This window comes from Piliocolobus tephrosceles, chromosome 11 (genome assembly GCF_002776525.5).
Source record: "Piliocolobus tephrosceles isolate RC106 chromosome 11, ASM277652v3, whole genome shotgun sequence".
NCBI lineage: Eukaryota > Metazoa > Chordata > Mammalia > Primates > Cercopithecidae > Piliocolobus > Piliocolobus tephrosceles.
In genome coordinates, this window is record NC_045444.1 from 28515890 (window position 1) to 28528767 (window position 12878).

Here is a 12878-nt window from a genome sequence, read left to right on the forward strand (position 1 = left end):
CCCATGAAGTTCAGTGAAGAATATATTGGTCAGGTGTATTGGCTCATGCCCCAATATTTTGGGAGGCTGAGGTGGGAGGGCTACTTGATCTCAGCAGTTTGAGACCAGCCTGGGCAAATGAGGAAGTCTACAAAAAAAATTTAAAAATTAGCTAGGTGCAGTGGCACATGCCTGTAGGGCTGAGGAGGGAGGATCACTTGAGCCTGGGACTTGGAAGTCAAGGCTGAGGTGCGCTGTGATGGTGCTACTGCCTTCCAGCCTGGGCAACAGAGTGAGACCCTGTCTCAAAAAATTTAAAAATGTAGCATTCCCTAAACTCCATTCCACTCTGAGTATTGGAAAGAGACATAACACTGAAGGAGACAGGGTACAGGAAGTACGTAGCCATTACTATAAAGCATTGCAGCAGGTTTGATACAGAAGTAAAGAGCAGCAGCCATTGGCTTCACACATGATGATCAGATTTAGCTTAGTCATCCTGCCACATAAAACCTACGTCACCTGGTGCTAAACTTGAGTCATGTTGATTTCCTGCTTTAATAACAGCAAAGAGAATTGGGCCATACCGGCAGATAAATCTACTCATACCTCCAGGATACCTCACACCTCCAGTCATACTTCTGATTTATAGAGCATGTTACCTCTTTCAGAGGTAACTATCTTGTTTTCTCTCTATCTTATTTTATTTTTAAAAATTTCTTGCAGAGATGGGGCCTCACTTTGTTGCCCAGGCTCGTCTTGAGCTCCTGGCCTCAGGCAATCTTCCTGCCTCAGCCTCCCAAAGCATTGAGATTACAGGCATGAGCCACCACACCCAGCCAGAAACATTTTAAAAGAGACAACAAACTGACTGGAGTACAAAGTTAGGATTGAAACTCAAGTTGATTTCCTAAAAAGGGCAATCAAGAAAGAAAATATTCCTGCCTTCTGATCAGTGGTGAATGGGAAAAAAGAAAGAAAGAAAGAGAAACAAAAAAGAATATTGCAAAGAAAAGAAGTAACTGCACTTAAGGAAAAACAGAGAGGTGAGTGAGAGAGTTTGGGGCAGTTCAATTTTAAGTTTACTGAACTATAGCATCCATGGGGAAGAGACACTCAAAATGAGACTCTGGAACTAGGCACAGGCCCGGTGTGTCATATTAAAACTTCACCCTTTTCAGATATCAGTAAGAAAGACTTTTAAGCCTGGGCAACATAGTGAGACCCCCATCTCTACAATAAAAAGTAATCATAATACAGAAAAAAGTTGATTTTATAAAAGGTCTTTACATAACATCTTAAGACATGATTTCATTTGCATTTTAGAAAAATTGATCTATGGATGACATAGAGTTTTGATTATAAGGTGAAATATAGAGACAGGGAATGAAGTTAGGAAACTGTCCAAAGAAAATTGTAACACGATGATGACACGGGATTCTTTTGGTGCTCCTTTGCCAGCTGAAAACCTCAGTGGCTGGTACTCTGCCCCGGCTTTGCTCAGTCCCTCTGGGCTTGCTCTGCCCCCTTGGCCTGGCAGGCTGTTGTTGGCTCATTCCCAGATTCCATGATCACCACAGTTCTGCATACAGCCCATAGTGGGACCAGGTGTGCCCAAAGTGGCTTCCACAGCTGGGTGTGGGCCTTCAGACAAGGGGGAACACGGTGGTGCTGAAAAACTCAGAAATGCAAGCAAGTGCAGGGCACCAACTGGGTGTCACCGCTTCTGCTAGGGGAGTCCCAAGGTCTGAGACACCAGGGAATGCCACAACTCTCTTTCTCCTTCCCGCTGCTTGCAGCTCAGCGAGTGGGGATTATAACTCGTTCATTCCTGCTGCCTGTGGCTTAGTGAATAGTGGTGCATTACAACTCTGGCTCAGAGAGTCCCAAGGTCTCGGCCCCCAGAAGGGTCACAGCCCCTGTCATCCTTGCCCCCTGCAGCTTCGTGAGCTGGTCAGGAATATGTTACAATTTTTTTTTGCTTGTGTTATTCAGCAGATTCTGGGTTCTTGTCCTGCAACCAAGAAGAATGAGGTATGCAGACACTGGAGACTGAGCAAGGCAGAGAATCATTTTATTGAACAACAGAAAAGCTCTTGACAGCAAGAGAGGACCCAAAGTGGGTCTTCTCTTGGCCCTGTGTGAGAAGGGGCCAGAAAGCAGATAGCTGTCTGTGTGGCTGAGTCTGGCATTTTTATAGGTTTGGAATGAGGATGCACGGGTTGTAGGCAGCCTTGGAAAAGGCAACATTTGATTGAATAAAAAGCTTTATTCATCATGTCTGTAATCCCAGCACTTTGAGGGGCCAAGGCGGGTGGATCACCTGAGCTGAGGAGTTCAAGACCAGCCTGACCAACATGGTGAAACCACGTCTTGGCTAAAAATACAAAATTATCGGTGTGTGGTGGCACACCTGTAATCCCAGCTCTTCGGGAGGCTAAGGCAGGAGAATCACTTGAACCCGGGAGGTGGAGGATGCAGTGAGCCAAGACCACACCATTGAACTCCAGCCTGGACAACAGAGTGACATGTCGTCTCAAAAAAAAAAAAAAAGCATTATTCAGAAAGGACCAATCAGGGAAAAAGTGGGCAAACAGGAATAGAAGTTCTTACTCCAGTCATAGACTCTATCTGGAACCAGCAGCTGGTGGTTCAGGCTTTAAATTGTCTTTGATTTGAAGGCTGGGTTTCACCAGGAACCCAACCCTGTCTACCTAGGAATTTGTCTGTCTCCTGCCACTATCAATGACCAGTTAGACTGAGACATGCAGCGGGAGGGGGAATGCTATAGAAGGAAGGAGTAGACAGTCATTGGTCAAAGTGAAGACTCCATGTTTTCTTTTAAAAACCCAGTAGAATTTATGATTCTATGTTTTTGTGAAAAGTCATGGGTAAGAGGAAATTAGAAAGCAATTTCTTCTGCCTATGTCTTCTTGCTGATTATTTTTTTGCTCTATATTCATGTCTTTTCATTAATGAAAAATCAAGAGTATCCTGCTTAGCTACTTATTGGTGTCAGTAAAACATTAACCTACTATTGCATTCAGCCTGTGTCAGTGCAGTGAGTCCAAAGGTCCATTTCTCAAGCGCAATAGAGATACAGGGGTCCTGTATGAGACGAATTATTTTTTGTTTGTTTTGTTTTGTTTTGTTGTTCATAGAGACAGGGTCTCGTTCTGTTGCACGGGCTGAAACACAGTGGCAGAATCGATATAAATGTAAGGTGGTATGTAGATATTTATTTATGTATGTGCCTTTAAAAAAACTAAATAAAATGACACAAAAGATGTTGAAAAAGAGGAAATCAAAGAAAATGTACAAGAAAAATATCAACAAAAACAGATTTTCCTATATTAAGATAAAAATTAAATTCATGGAAAAAAGTATAACATGAACAAATGAGAATATTTTATTGAGTAAAATGAAAATAAATAATAATAGTTTTATCTATTAAGAACATTAACTGATGTATACACTATATATTCCAGTATTTTTTCCCAGTTTCTCATTTGTCTTTTGTCTTTATTCAGGAAGTTTAGGAATGAGGCAGGATCATCGAACCTGGAAACTAGGAATCTCTGAAGCCACTAAAGAGCCTGAAGTGTGCACAGGGCCAAGTAGCTAGAGGTGCCCATGAAAGGAATACAGGGGGAGATCCTTCAGCCTTTGCAGAATGAGAAGCCTGTAGTTACAGTGAAGAAACAGTTTAACTTAGCATAACATTTATAAGTTGGAAGAAAATATTTCTAACAAATATAACTGATATTACTCAGGATATAAAATGTTCTACCACAAATAATGCAACAGGAATATGGACCAAAGTTATGTTTCCTTTATCTTAACATTCAGCTAGAGGTTTTGAAATGCTTTATTGCATCACAGCTGAGAACTACTGGGAGTCAATGATCCTGCTCCGCTTGGTGTGTTTCGGCAAAGAGGAGGCTGCAAACTGCTGTTCCTGTGAAGTTTGATAGAAAACTGCAAGGCCAGCTTTCCATGGTACAGACTCTTTGTCCTTGGGGCCATCCATATTGAATTGTTTTTCATATACCATATAAAGACCATTTTTAAAATTAAAAACAATAACAATTTCTTAATAATGAATGTTAAAATAACCAGGAAATAATTAGAATTATGAAATTAAACCAATGAGATAAAGTGAAAGAACAGAATGCAAGAAACTGAGAAGTTGAGTAAAAATAAAGAATAAATAGCATAATATAAGAAAAAGGTAAAACTGTGTAACAGAAAACAATTTTTAAAAATACTGACATCAGTAAAGTAGAAATAAGCATAAAGGTGAGTTATGAAATAAACTAGGGAAAGAAATAAAAGGAATAAAAAAGAGTTAAAAATGAATCAATATTGAAATAATACAAAGAAAATATAAGAAATAAATTGGGGAAAAGTGGAAGAGATAAGCAACTTGATTGGAAAAAGAAATGTTAAAAAAAATAAGTTAAGGGGACCACACAGTGTCTCATATCTGTAATCCTGGCACTTTGGGAGGCTGAGATAGGAGATCGCTTGAGTTCAGGAGTTTGAGATTAGCCTGGGCAACGTGGTGAAAACCCGTCTCTACAAACAATACAAAAATTATTGTTTGTAGTGGTGGTGCACACCTGTGATTCCAGCTAGTTGGGGAGGTTCAGGTGGGAGGATCACTTGAGCCCAGGAGGTAGAGGTTGCAGTGAGTCATGATTACACCACTGCATTCTAGCCTGGGCAGCAGAATGAGTCCCTGTCTCAAAAAGAAAAAGAAAAAATAAATAAATAAGTTGAGGGTAAGGGGATACAGGGATCTCACTGTACTTTCTTCCCAGTTTTGCTATGAACCTAAAATTGCACAGTGGAATAGAATAAAATCTATATAAAAGAATAAACATTTTTTAATTGGCAATAAGCTGAAAAAGGAAAATACAGTTAAACACCATGTAAAACAACAAAATATGGTAAAACAATGTAGTAGGGAAAAGTTGTAATTTATTTTAGACAGTATTAGTATATCCTGAATAAAAAGAATTATTACTGTTATGTAATTATGAGTGATATTGCTCAAAGCTATTGTACATATACTTGGTTGTTTACTTTGTATGTTTGCAGGAGTATTTAAACTTTGTATAATCTTTTTACAAAACAATTTAAGTATAGACTCTTTCCACTTTGGGAGGCCAAGGCTGGCTGATCACGAGGTCAGGAGATCGAAACCATCCTGGCTAACACGGTGATACCCCATCTCTACTAAAAATACAAAAACAAAATTAGCGGGGCATGGTAGTGGGCACTTGTAGTCCCAGTTGCTCAGGAGGCTGAGGAGAGAATGGCGTGAACTTGGGAGGTGGAGCTTGCAGTGAGATTGCGCCACTGCACTCCAGCCTGGGCAACCAAGCAAGACTCTGTCTCAAAAAAAAAAAAAAAAAAAAAAAAATACTAGAATCTTTCAAGGTGAAAATAAAACCTGTTTATCTGAAATAAATAATAATAATTAGCTCTGATGAAAATACATGTGATACAATTCCTTATCAACTTTTTTTAAAAAATTGAAACAGTATTTTGCAGCTTACATTCCTATTCTTATCAAGTTTTGGAACTGAAATTAGCATAACTTCAGAAAATGAATAGGAAAGCTCATCTTTTTGTATGATCTGGAATAGTTTGAATAACATGAGACTCTCCTAATCTTTAATGCTGTGCTAGAATTCATATGCAAAACTTTTCAAACATAATGTGTGCCTTCTATTTTTTTTTTCTGTACTTCCTGGCAATGGGGATGTTTCCTTTTATACAATGACTCTTTAAACACATTTTTAATCTCCTCTAAAGGAATTGTTTTCTTCAACTGTTTCTCTTATTTGGTTGGTTTTGAAAATTTGCCTTTTGCTAACTAATTATGTTTTTCCTCTAAATTACAAAAATATTTCTATAGAGGATACTATTTTCTTACATGAATACAAGTTAAAATTTCAAATGCATTTGTCCTTTTCTGTTTCTTGCTAGTTCTTCCTCTTATCTGATAATCTGCATCTTCCTTGTCTAGATTCAGAGCCCCTTAGTAGCACTTTTCTTTGGTTTTTGGGGACATACTGCACCATTCTTCAGATCCTACTCTAGTGGACTCTTTTCCCCTGCCTGCAATGTGGGGTTAAGACAATTTAGGAATTTGCTATATTTTGGTGTCTGTCTATAAGCTATGAGAAGTTTCAGACGACTGGCAAAATGGTGGACCGATATTGGACACTTCCAAAATGAGAATTTTTACAGCATTTATTAGTGACACTAGAAAACACTTTGCCAGACAAACATAGGAAGAAAGGACAAATCCCAGAAGAGGATCTTGAAGTGATATCTCCAAACATCAGCTTTATACTACCCCTGTTGACAGTCATTTTTAATATTAAGAAAAAATTTCTTTTGTGAGTTGTTATGGTAAAAGAGGGCATGTGCATTGTAACTTGTACTATAGAAAAAAAAAAAAAAACCTGGTATATGAAAGCTTTGTCTTTAGATGGAGATTTTGTAAGACCTGTTCCCATTTTACAGAGTCATCATGACATCAATGATGTTGTTATGCGGTCAGTGATGTCAATATGACTGAACTCACTTTGGGTTTTTCATGTTTTACAGGAACCTCAGAAATTCCTCATGTAAACAATCAGACAATTGAGCAAATTGACCTTCAAACACATATAACAGAAAACTACTAAAGGTCCCCTGCTACAGCACACGATTTAGATTGCCTTCTAGACCTTTGTGAGTTTAACAGTGAGGGAAAAGTTCTGCTCTAGGAAAAAGGGAATGGGTTATAGGAATTTTAGATTCTAAGTAAATTTTAATCACCAACTGGCAAAATGTCATTTGCTTATAATGAACCCTTGCATTTTCCTCTGAAAAACTGAAAATACAACATATAGAGGGTAGGAAAGTCCCTTCCCATTACTGAGAACTTTTTCTAATAACCAGACTATGTACCTCACGGGAAGGAAAAAAGTAGATTGTCTAAATATAGCCTAGTGATTTATTAGCATATTAATTTGCTTTGCCTTCCCAGTTGTAAAAGTGAGGGAGAGGGAGAAGAAAGGAGAGAATGGGGGAGGAAATGAGAGTGCAGTGGAGGGAAGAGAGAAAAAGGGAAAAAAGAAAAGGAGAGAGAGAAAGAGAGGAAGGGAAGGCAAGAGGAGGGCATTGGAGAAAGAGGAGAGATGGCCAGAGGAGGGAAAGAGGAGGGGGCAGCAGGAAAGGAAGGAGAGGGGAAGAAAGGGCAGGTAAGGGGAGGGGTGAAGAAGAGAGGAGAGATAAGTTTGTGTGTGCTCTGTTTTTTATACTTTCCCCTACCCATAGAGAGAAGATGCTGTGTTCCTTGGCAGAAATTGCTTAAGGCAAATCTCCTGACCTAGCATTTGAGAACGTTTTTGTTATGTCATATTGGTTATCCCCAAGGGGAAGTTTGGGAAGAGTGATTGGGTGTGCAGGGCCCTGGGATACATGAGGTGAGGGGAAAGGAGAGGCAGGAGGGCAGAGAGAAGGAAGCTAATTGGCCCCTCGCATGTGGGAACTTCCCAACACCCTGTGTAAAGAAGAAAGAAGAGTTCCAATGATGAATGACTCAGAGTAAATTTTCCTCCTAAGAAGTCACATGTGAGCTCTGCATTTTTATTTAACTAACAAAAATAGTGTATTGTGAAATTTTCTGTTTACCCAAGTTTGAGACTGCAGTTTTTTTTTTTTTTTTTTTTTTTTTATTAGTTCTTTCCTAACTTGTCCCTGTCTTTAATCTCATTACTCACTTCACATACTGAGCACCCAGCATTAGAGTGTTATGATCAGACTGGTAGTGCAGCCTTGGATTCTTACAGAAAGAGTTTACTGCTCTGAATTTAATTTGGTTAATGATCTAGCAAGCACCCATTTTAGTCTACTAAATGCTAGGTACTGGCCTAACTGTGGCAAAAAGGCCCTGAAGAATAAGACTAAAGTTCGTAGTTCAAGATTACCTTTTGAGAGGAAAAAACTTCCCCATATTTCCAATAATCAATGTTTATAAAATAAACTAAATCTTAATTTAAAAACATAAAACAAATTAACCAGTTTAATAGATATTTATTTAGCTCCATACATAGGCAGAGCTCTAAGGAGGATAAAATCAGTCTTTTCCTCTCACAAACATATCATGTTATCAGCGGGATGGCATACCTGGAAATTAGAAGACAACTGGGAATTGTACAACAGCTTATTTTGGCAACACTTTTTTTCTTTCTGTTTCCAAAAGGAAGGAATGGTAGCTCACACTGTTCTCTGTTTAACCTCCACTGCTGGCCGGCAGTGGGTCTTGCTTTCACCCCCGACCCCGCATGACTTGTTCTCTCACAATTCCCTTCTGTATTTAGGGGCCTATGTTATTATACAAGTTTTGCTCCCCATTACATCCCTGGCATTTCACTTTGTGCTTGGTATAAAGAATATGCTTAATACTTTTCTTGAATGAATAAAGGTGTCAACTGAAGAATGACAGGTTTGTACATTTGGAAAGGAGAGCTTCATTTCACATAAAGGGTTGCAGCCTCCAGGGTGGCCATTCTGACCTCTGAAAAGCGTAGCCTCTGGTCAGAAGCCGGAAACAGACATTTTGAGGGAGGGGCAAAGGAAACAGAAATTTATGTTGAGCAGGGTAGCTGAATATACATATTCAATAAGCTATAGAGGGAGCCATGAATATTTATGAAAGGAGAAATGTGCGCATGCACAATAGAGTTTCATGCCTCTCCATGGGATCCGTGTTCAAAAAATGACAGCATTAATACAATCTGAGGGCGCAGTTTTCAGCCCAACGTGAAGCAGAGGATATGAAAGCTTTTACTGCACATTCTCCATAGACTAGCCGGAAACGCTCCATCATCAGTATTCTTTTTTTGTTCCAAACCACAAAAGGGAGAGAAAACATCAGGTGATGGTTGATGTCATTGGTGGAGTCTTTTGAAATAACTGGTTTCTGTTTAGCCGTAGGGCAGAAAGTCCAATCGTAGTTAGTGATGGGGGAGGTATGTGTTCCACTTCCTATCCTGTCATGGCCAAAAACTTAGTTTTCAAGTTTACTCTGGGGTCCCCTTGGCCAAGAGCATGTCCGTTCAGTTAGTCTAGGGGCTTAGGATTTTATTTTTATTCCTCAAATATAACAAATTTAAAGAAAGAAAGAAATTTGTAAAACATAAGAAATAGAAGTATAACTTACACCTCCAAGCAAGTTCTTTAAAGGTGACAGAGTTAAACAGTAGTTTTAAGATAATATTTTGATGAAATTTTTAATCATATTATTGTAAGATTTTAGAAGAAGCAAGATCTTGTGAAAACAAAATCTTGATGTCCATATCTGTCTCTCTAAATCTATAGTCAATCTTTTAAAAGAGTGACACAAAAATGACACAGATCCGCCCTCTGGTTCATTCCCCATACATTAGAGCCTGGTAATCTTCCAAAGTTTTTACAGCATAAGGCATACACCACAGAATAGATGCAAAAAAATTACGCCTTCTGAAATTTCCTGAATGGATTCAAATTTTTACTCTTCTAAGTCAGTCAATTGGTGGACTACTTACTTTATAGGATTATTGCAAGGATAGGATTGATGAAGTGAAATATATTTTCTTTTCCCTGGTTAATTACTCCTATTAAAGTAATTTTATGCACTTTATCTGCCTCTCTTGGAAACTGGAGAGTAGTACTTTCTGTCTGGTTTCTGAAGATTAAAAAAAAAGACAATATGTCACTTTTGACTTCAGTGTCATGGTACCTATGGCTTTCTACCTGCATGGTTTTATCATCACAATAATCTTGAGAAGAAGGTATTTTTAAGTTCATTTGATAAATAGGAGACTGAGCCTCCACAAGGGTTAAGTGAATTGCTCAGGGTTATACAATGAACACTTGATAGAAATGATTAAAGGACAATTGATTTGTTGTGGGTTGCTAAACAAAGCATAGGTGTGCATAAGTCATTCAATTATTCAGGCACAGTCTTCATCCTTAGTCCAAATATCGAAAGTCTTTGCTCTTAGTTTTTATAACTACAAGGATATTCATCAAAAGACCCAAACTCGGCCGGGCGCGGTGGCTCAAGCCTGTAATCCCAGCACTTTGGGAGGCCGAGAGGGGCGGATCACGAGGTCAGGAGATCGAGACCATCCTGGCTAACACGGTGAAACCCCGTCTCTACTAAAAATACAAAAACTAGCTGGGCGAGGTGGCGGGCGCCTGTAGTCCCAGCTACTCGGGAGGCTGAGGCAGGAGAATGGCGTAAACCCGGGAGGCGGAGCTTGCGGTGAGCTGAGATCTGGCCACTGCACTCCAGTCTGGGCGACAGAGCAAGACTCCGCCTCAAAAAAAAAAAAAAAAAAAAAAAGACCCAAACTCAGGAATAAGCCTAAAGAGGTAGTCAGAGTAGAACAAAAGACAGTTCACAGACTTAAATGAACAATTTGCATTAATGAAGTTTGCCAGGCTAGTTTCCACTTGAATCTTCAGATCTTTCTTCCTTGACTGTCTTGTTAACTGTCCAGATTTATTACCGAGGAGTTTTTTTGTTTGTTTGTTTTTGTTTTTTAAACTCACATGTTAGGCAATAGAATGTATTCTGGAATTGAGAGCCTATTTTAAATTTTTGACTAAAAAGTGTACCCATTAAATGTCATAGATTCGGCCATTAGGCTGAAAATTCTCAGTGTATTTGACGGAGGGTACTGTCTCAAAAATCCAGAGCTCAAACTGAAGAATTAAGGCAAAATTTGGAATTTAGCTCTAGGACAAACTCATCAATTCAGGGGTCAGAGATTTATGTAGTTAGAGGACAAGTGCGTGTTTACCTGAGTTTGAAGAGCAAAGTTGCTTCTGGAAAGAAGCCCTCACTGGAGGCTCTGGCATTTGAAATGGGGGGCAGGAGCATATGTTGCTTAAATTTCTGACAGTGGCTGGAGATTACAGATTGGTTAGGGAAGAGGAAGTAAAGTACAAGTATGTTTATAAATTCTCCACTGGGTGGAGTCTGAGCAGTTCTTTGAATTTCTTACTCTAAGATCTGGCCTGTACATTTGCAAGGAATTCTTGAGAGCTTCCTGGACAGATTCTGGGAGCCAAGCACCCCATTGGAATCCTAGCTGGTAAGCTTGAGGCACTGATAAAAACTCTCTACCCTAATGTTTACTCCATGTTTTTTCCAAATGAAACTTCTGTCAGCTAGAATCCTTGTCATAGTGTTTTAGAGGTTTTTTTTTTTTTTTTTTTTCTGCTGCTGTCTTCTTTTATTTTCATATTATTTTTGTAAATAAAAATGGTATGAACTTCCTAAAGGCCCCGCCTTTAGAAATGGGTTAAATGAAGAGATCTTTACTAATGTAATGGAAAAGAACTGATGTCCATAGTGCACTGAATGTGGTTACATTTGACAAACCAAAGTTAGTCCTGTTCTTATTTGAGTTTAAACGGCAAGATTAGGTCAAACTCCAGATGAGGGAAAGATATTCTTAAACAGATTTTGAGTCTACTGTTTTCTGGTAACTTTAATTGTCTTATGCTGCTAGTAGTCATATTAAATATTTAGAGAAGTGAAAATGCCTATTCTTGAACAGAGTTTCTTCCCCTTTCATTTTATGAAACCTAAGAAGAGAAAGTTGATACACTTTTTAAAAATATACTAGATTTTTTTTTCCTTTCTGCTTTTATTTTGAGGCCAATGGGGTGTTATTTAATAGTAACACTGAAGCAAATGTATTGATTTTATTAATGTGTTCAGAAAGTAATTCATATCCTAGATATGAAATATACACTTGTAACACAGTAATGTTACCCATTTCTCAATGATATACCTAAAGAATCTTGCTGAATATGCATATTGTTTTTCCTTTTTTCTTTATTAATGAAAAACTACACACTTTCTCGACATATTTTTAAGTGAGGTTCTAAACTTTGAACTCCTATGTACAATTTGCTTATTTCAGGCGTGAATGTGAAGCTGTGTAAAGATTAACTATTGGACACTCACGGTCATTCATTTAACTATTTAGCCCTAAATCAGTGGGTGACTAGGAGATTCTAAATTCTGTTATTTTCTTAAAATCAATCGGTTTTTAATTATTATACTAGCTTTTTACTTTAAAGTTCTAACTGTCTAAATAAAACTCTAAAAGCACAGTTTCCAAACCTAAATTGAAGGCACATTGGTGCTGTCCATCAGAAAGTATTGATAATTTTTAAAAAATTACGAACTATCTTTTATCTTTTTATAAAGGACCTAATGTCACTTGAGTTTAACCATAATCCTTGGAAGAAAGTAAAATTTAACTTTAAATAACATTGACATACAGAGCAGTTAGGTGACTTGCCTGAGACCATATGGTATGCATGTCACCCCTCTTGATAAAATTAACATTAAATATGTAAAATTTGAAAATTTGTAAAATATGTAAAAGTTGAAGTTTTTAAGAGTTTGGATTTAATTTCTTCATTTCAAAATATGAGCATGTCACTTTATTTGCAAACTGAACGTGGCATAATATTATGGCTTGTGAACACTAATAGTCTTAGCCGCTGGGGTGAGTGAAGAATTAAGCAGCAATTAGTATAAGTGAATAAATTGCATCCTTAGAGTGAGTGCACTGTGCTATCCTGGGAACTAAAGACTGTATTTGAGTATGCGAAGTTGTGCACAGTGGTGGAGTAGGGCAGGGTGCAGTCATTTGGAAGACTATGCCCATGAAGTACCTCAAGGTACCCCAGACGTGACAGGCCCAGGAGCGGAACCAACCACTTTAACTTTTGCCTGGCTGAAACTGGACTGGGAAGGATGGATTAAAAAGGGTAAATCAATTCATACATAACCTGTGGTACTTTGCAGCTTGAGTGTAGGACTGAAA

General features: G+C 38.4%; 1 protein-coding gene across 3 annotated transcripts in view; it reads left to right on the top strand.

Annotated features, from left to right (window-relative positions):
• The first annotated feature begins 534 nt into the window (after nucleotides 1-534).
• Nucleotides 535-12878, top strand: part of KYNU (kynureninase) — a 157050-nt gene continuing 144706 nt past the window's right edge. Inside the window, exons 1-2 of one of the 3 annotated variants that reach the window (XM_026453891.2) lie at nucleotides 535-652; nucleotides 3510-3978. The gene's annotated coding sequence lies outside the window, so the exon portion shown is untranslated. Of the gene's footprint in view, nucleotides 653-3509; nucleotides 3979-10704; nucleotides 11127-12878 lie in introns of those variants that run through there. The other 2 variants (XM_023217498.3, XM_026453898.2) reach the window with 2 other exon arrangements.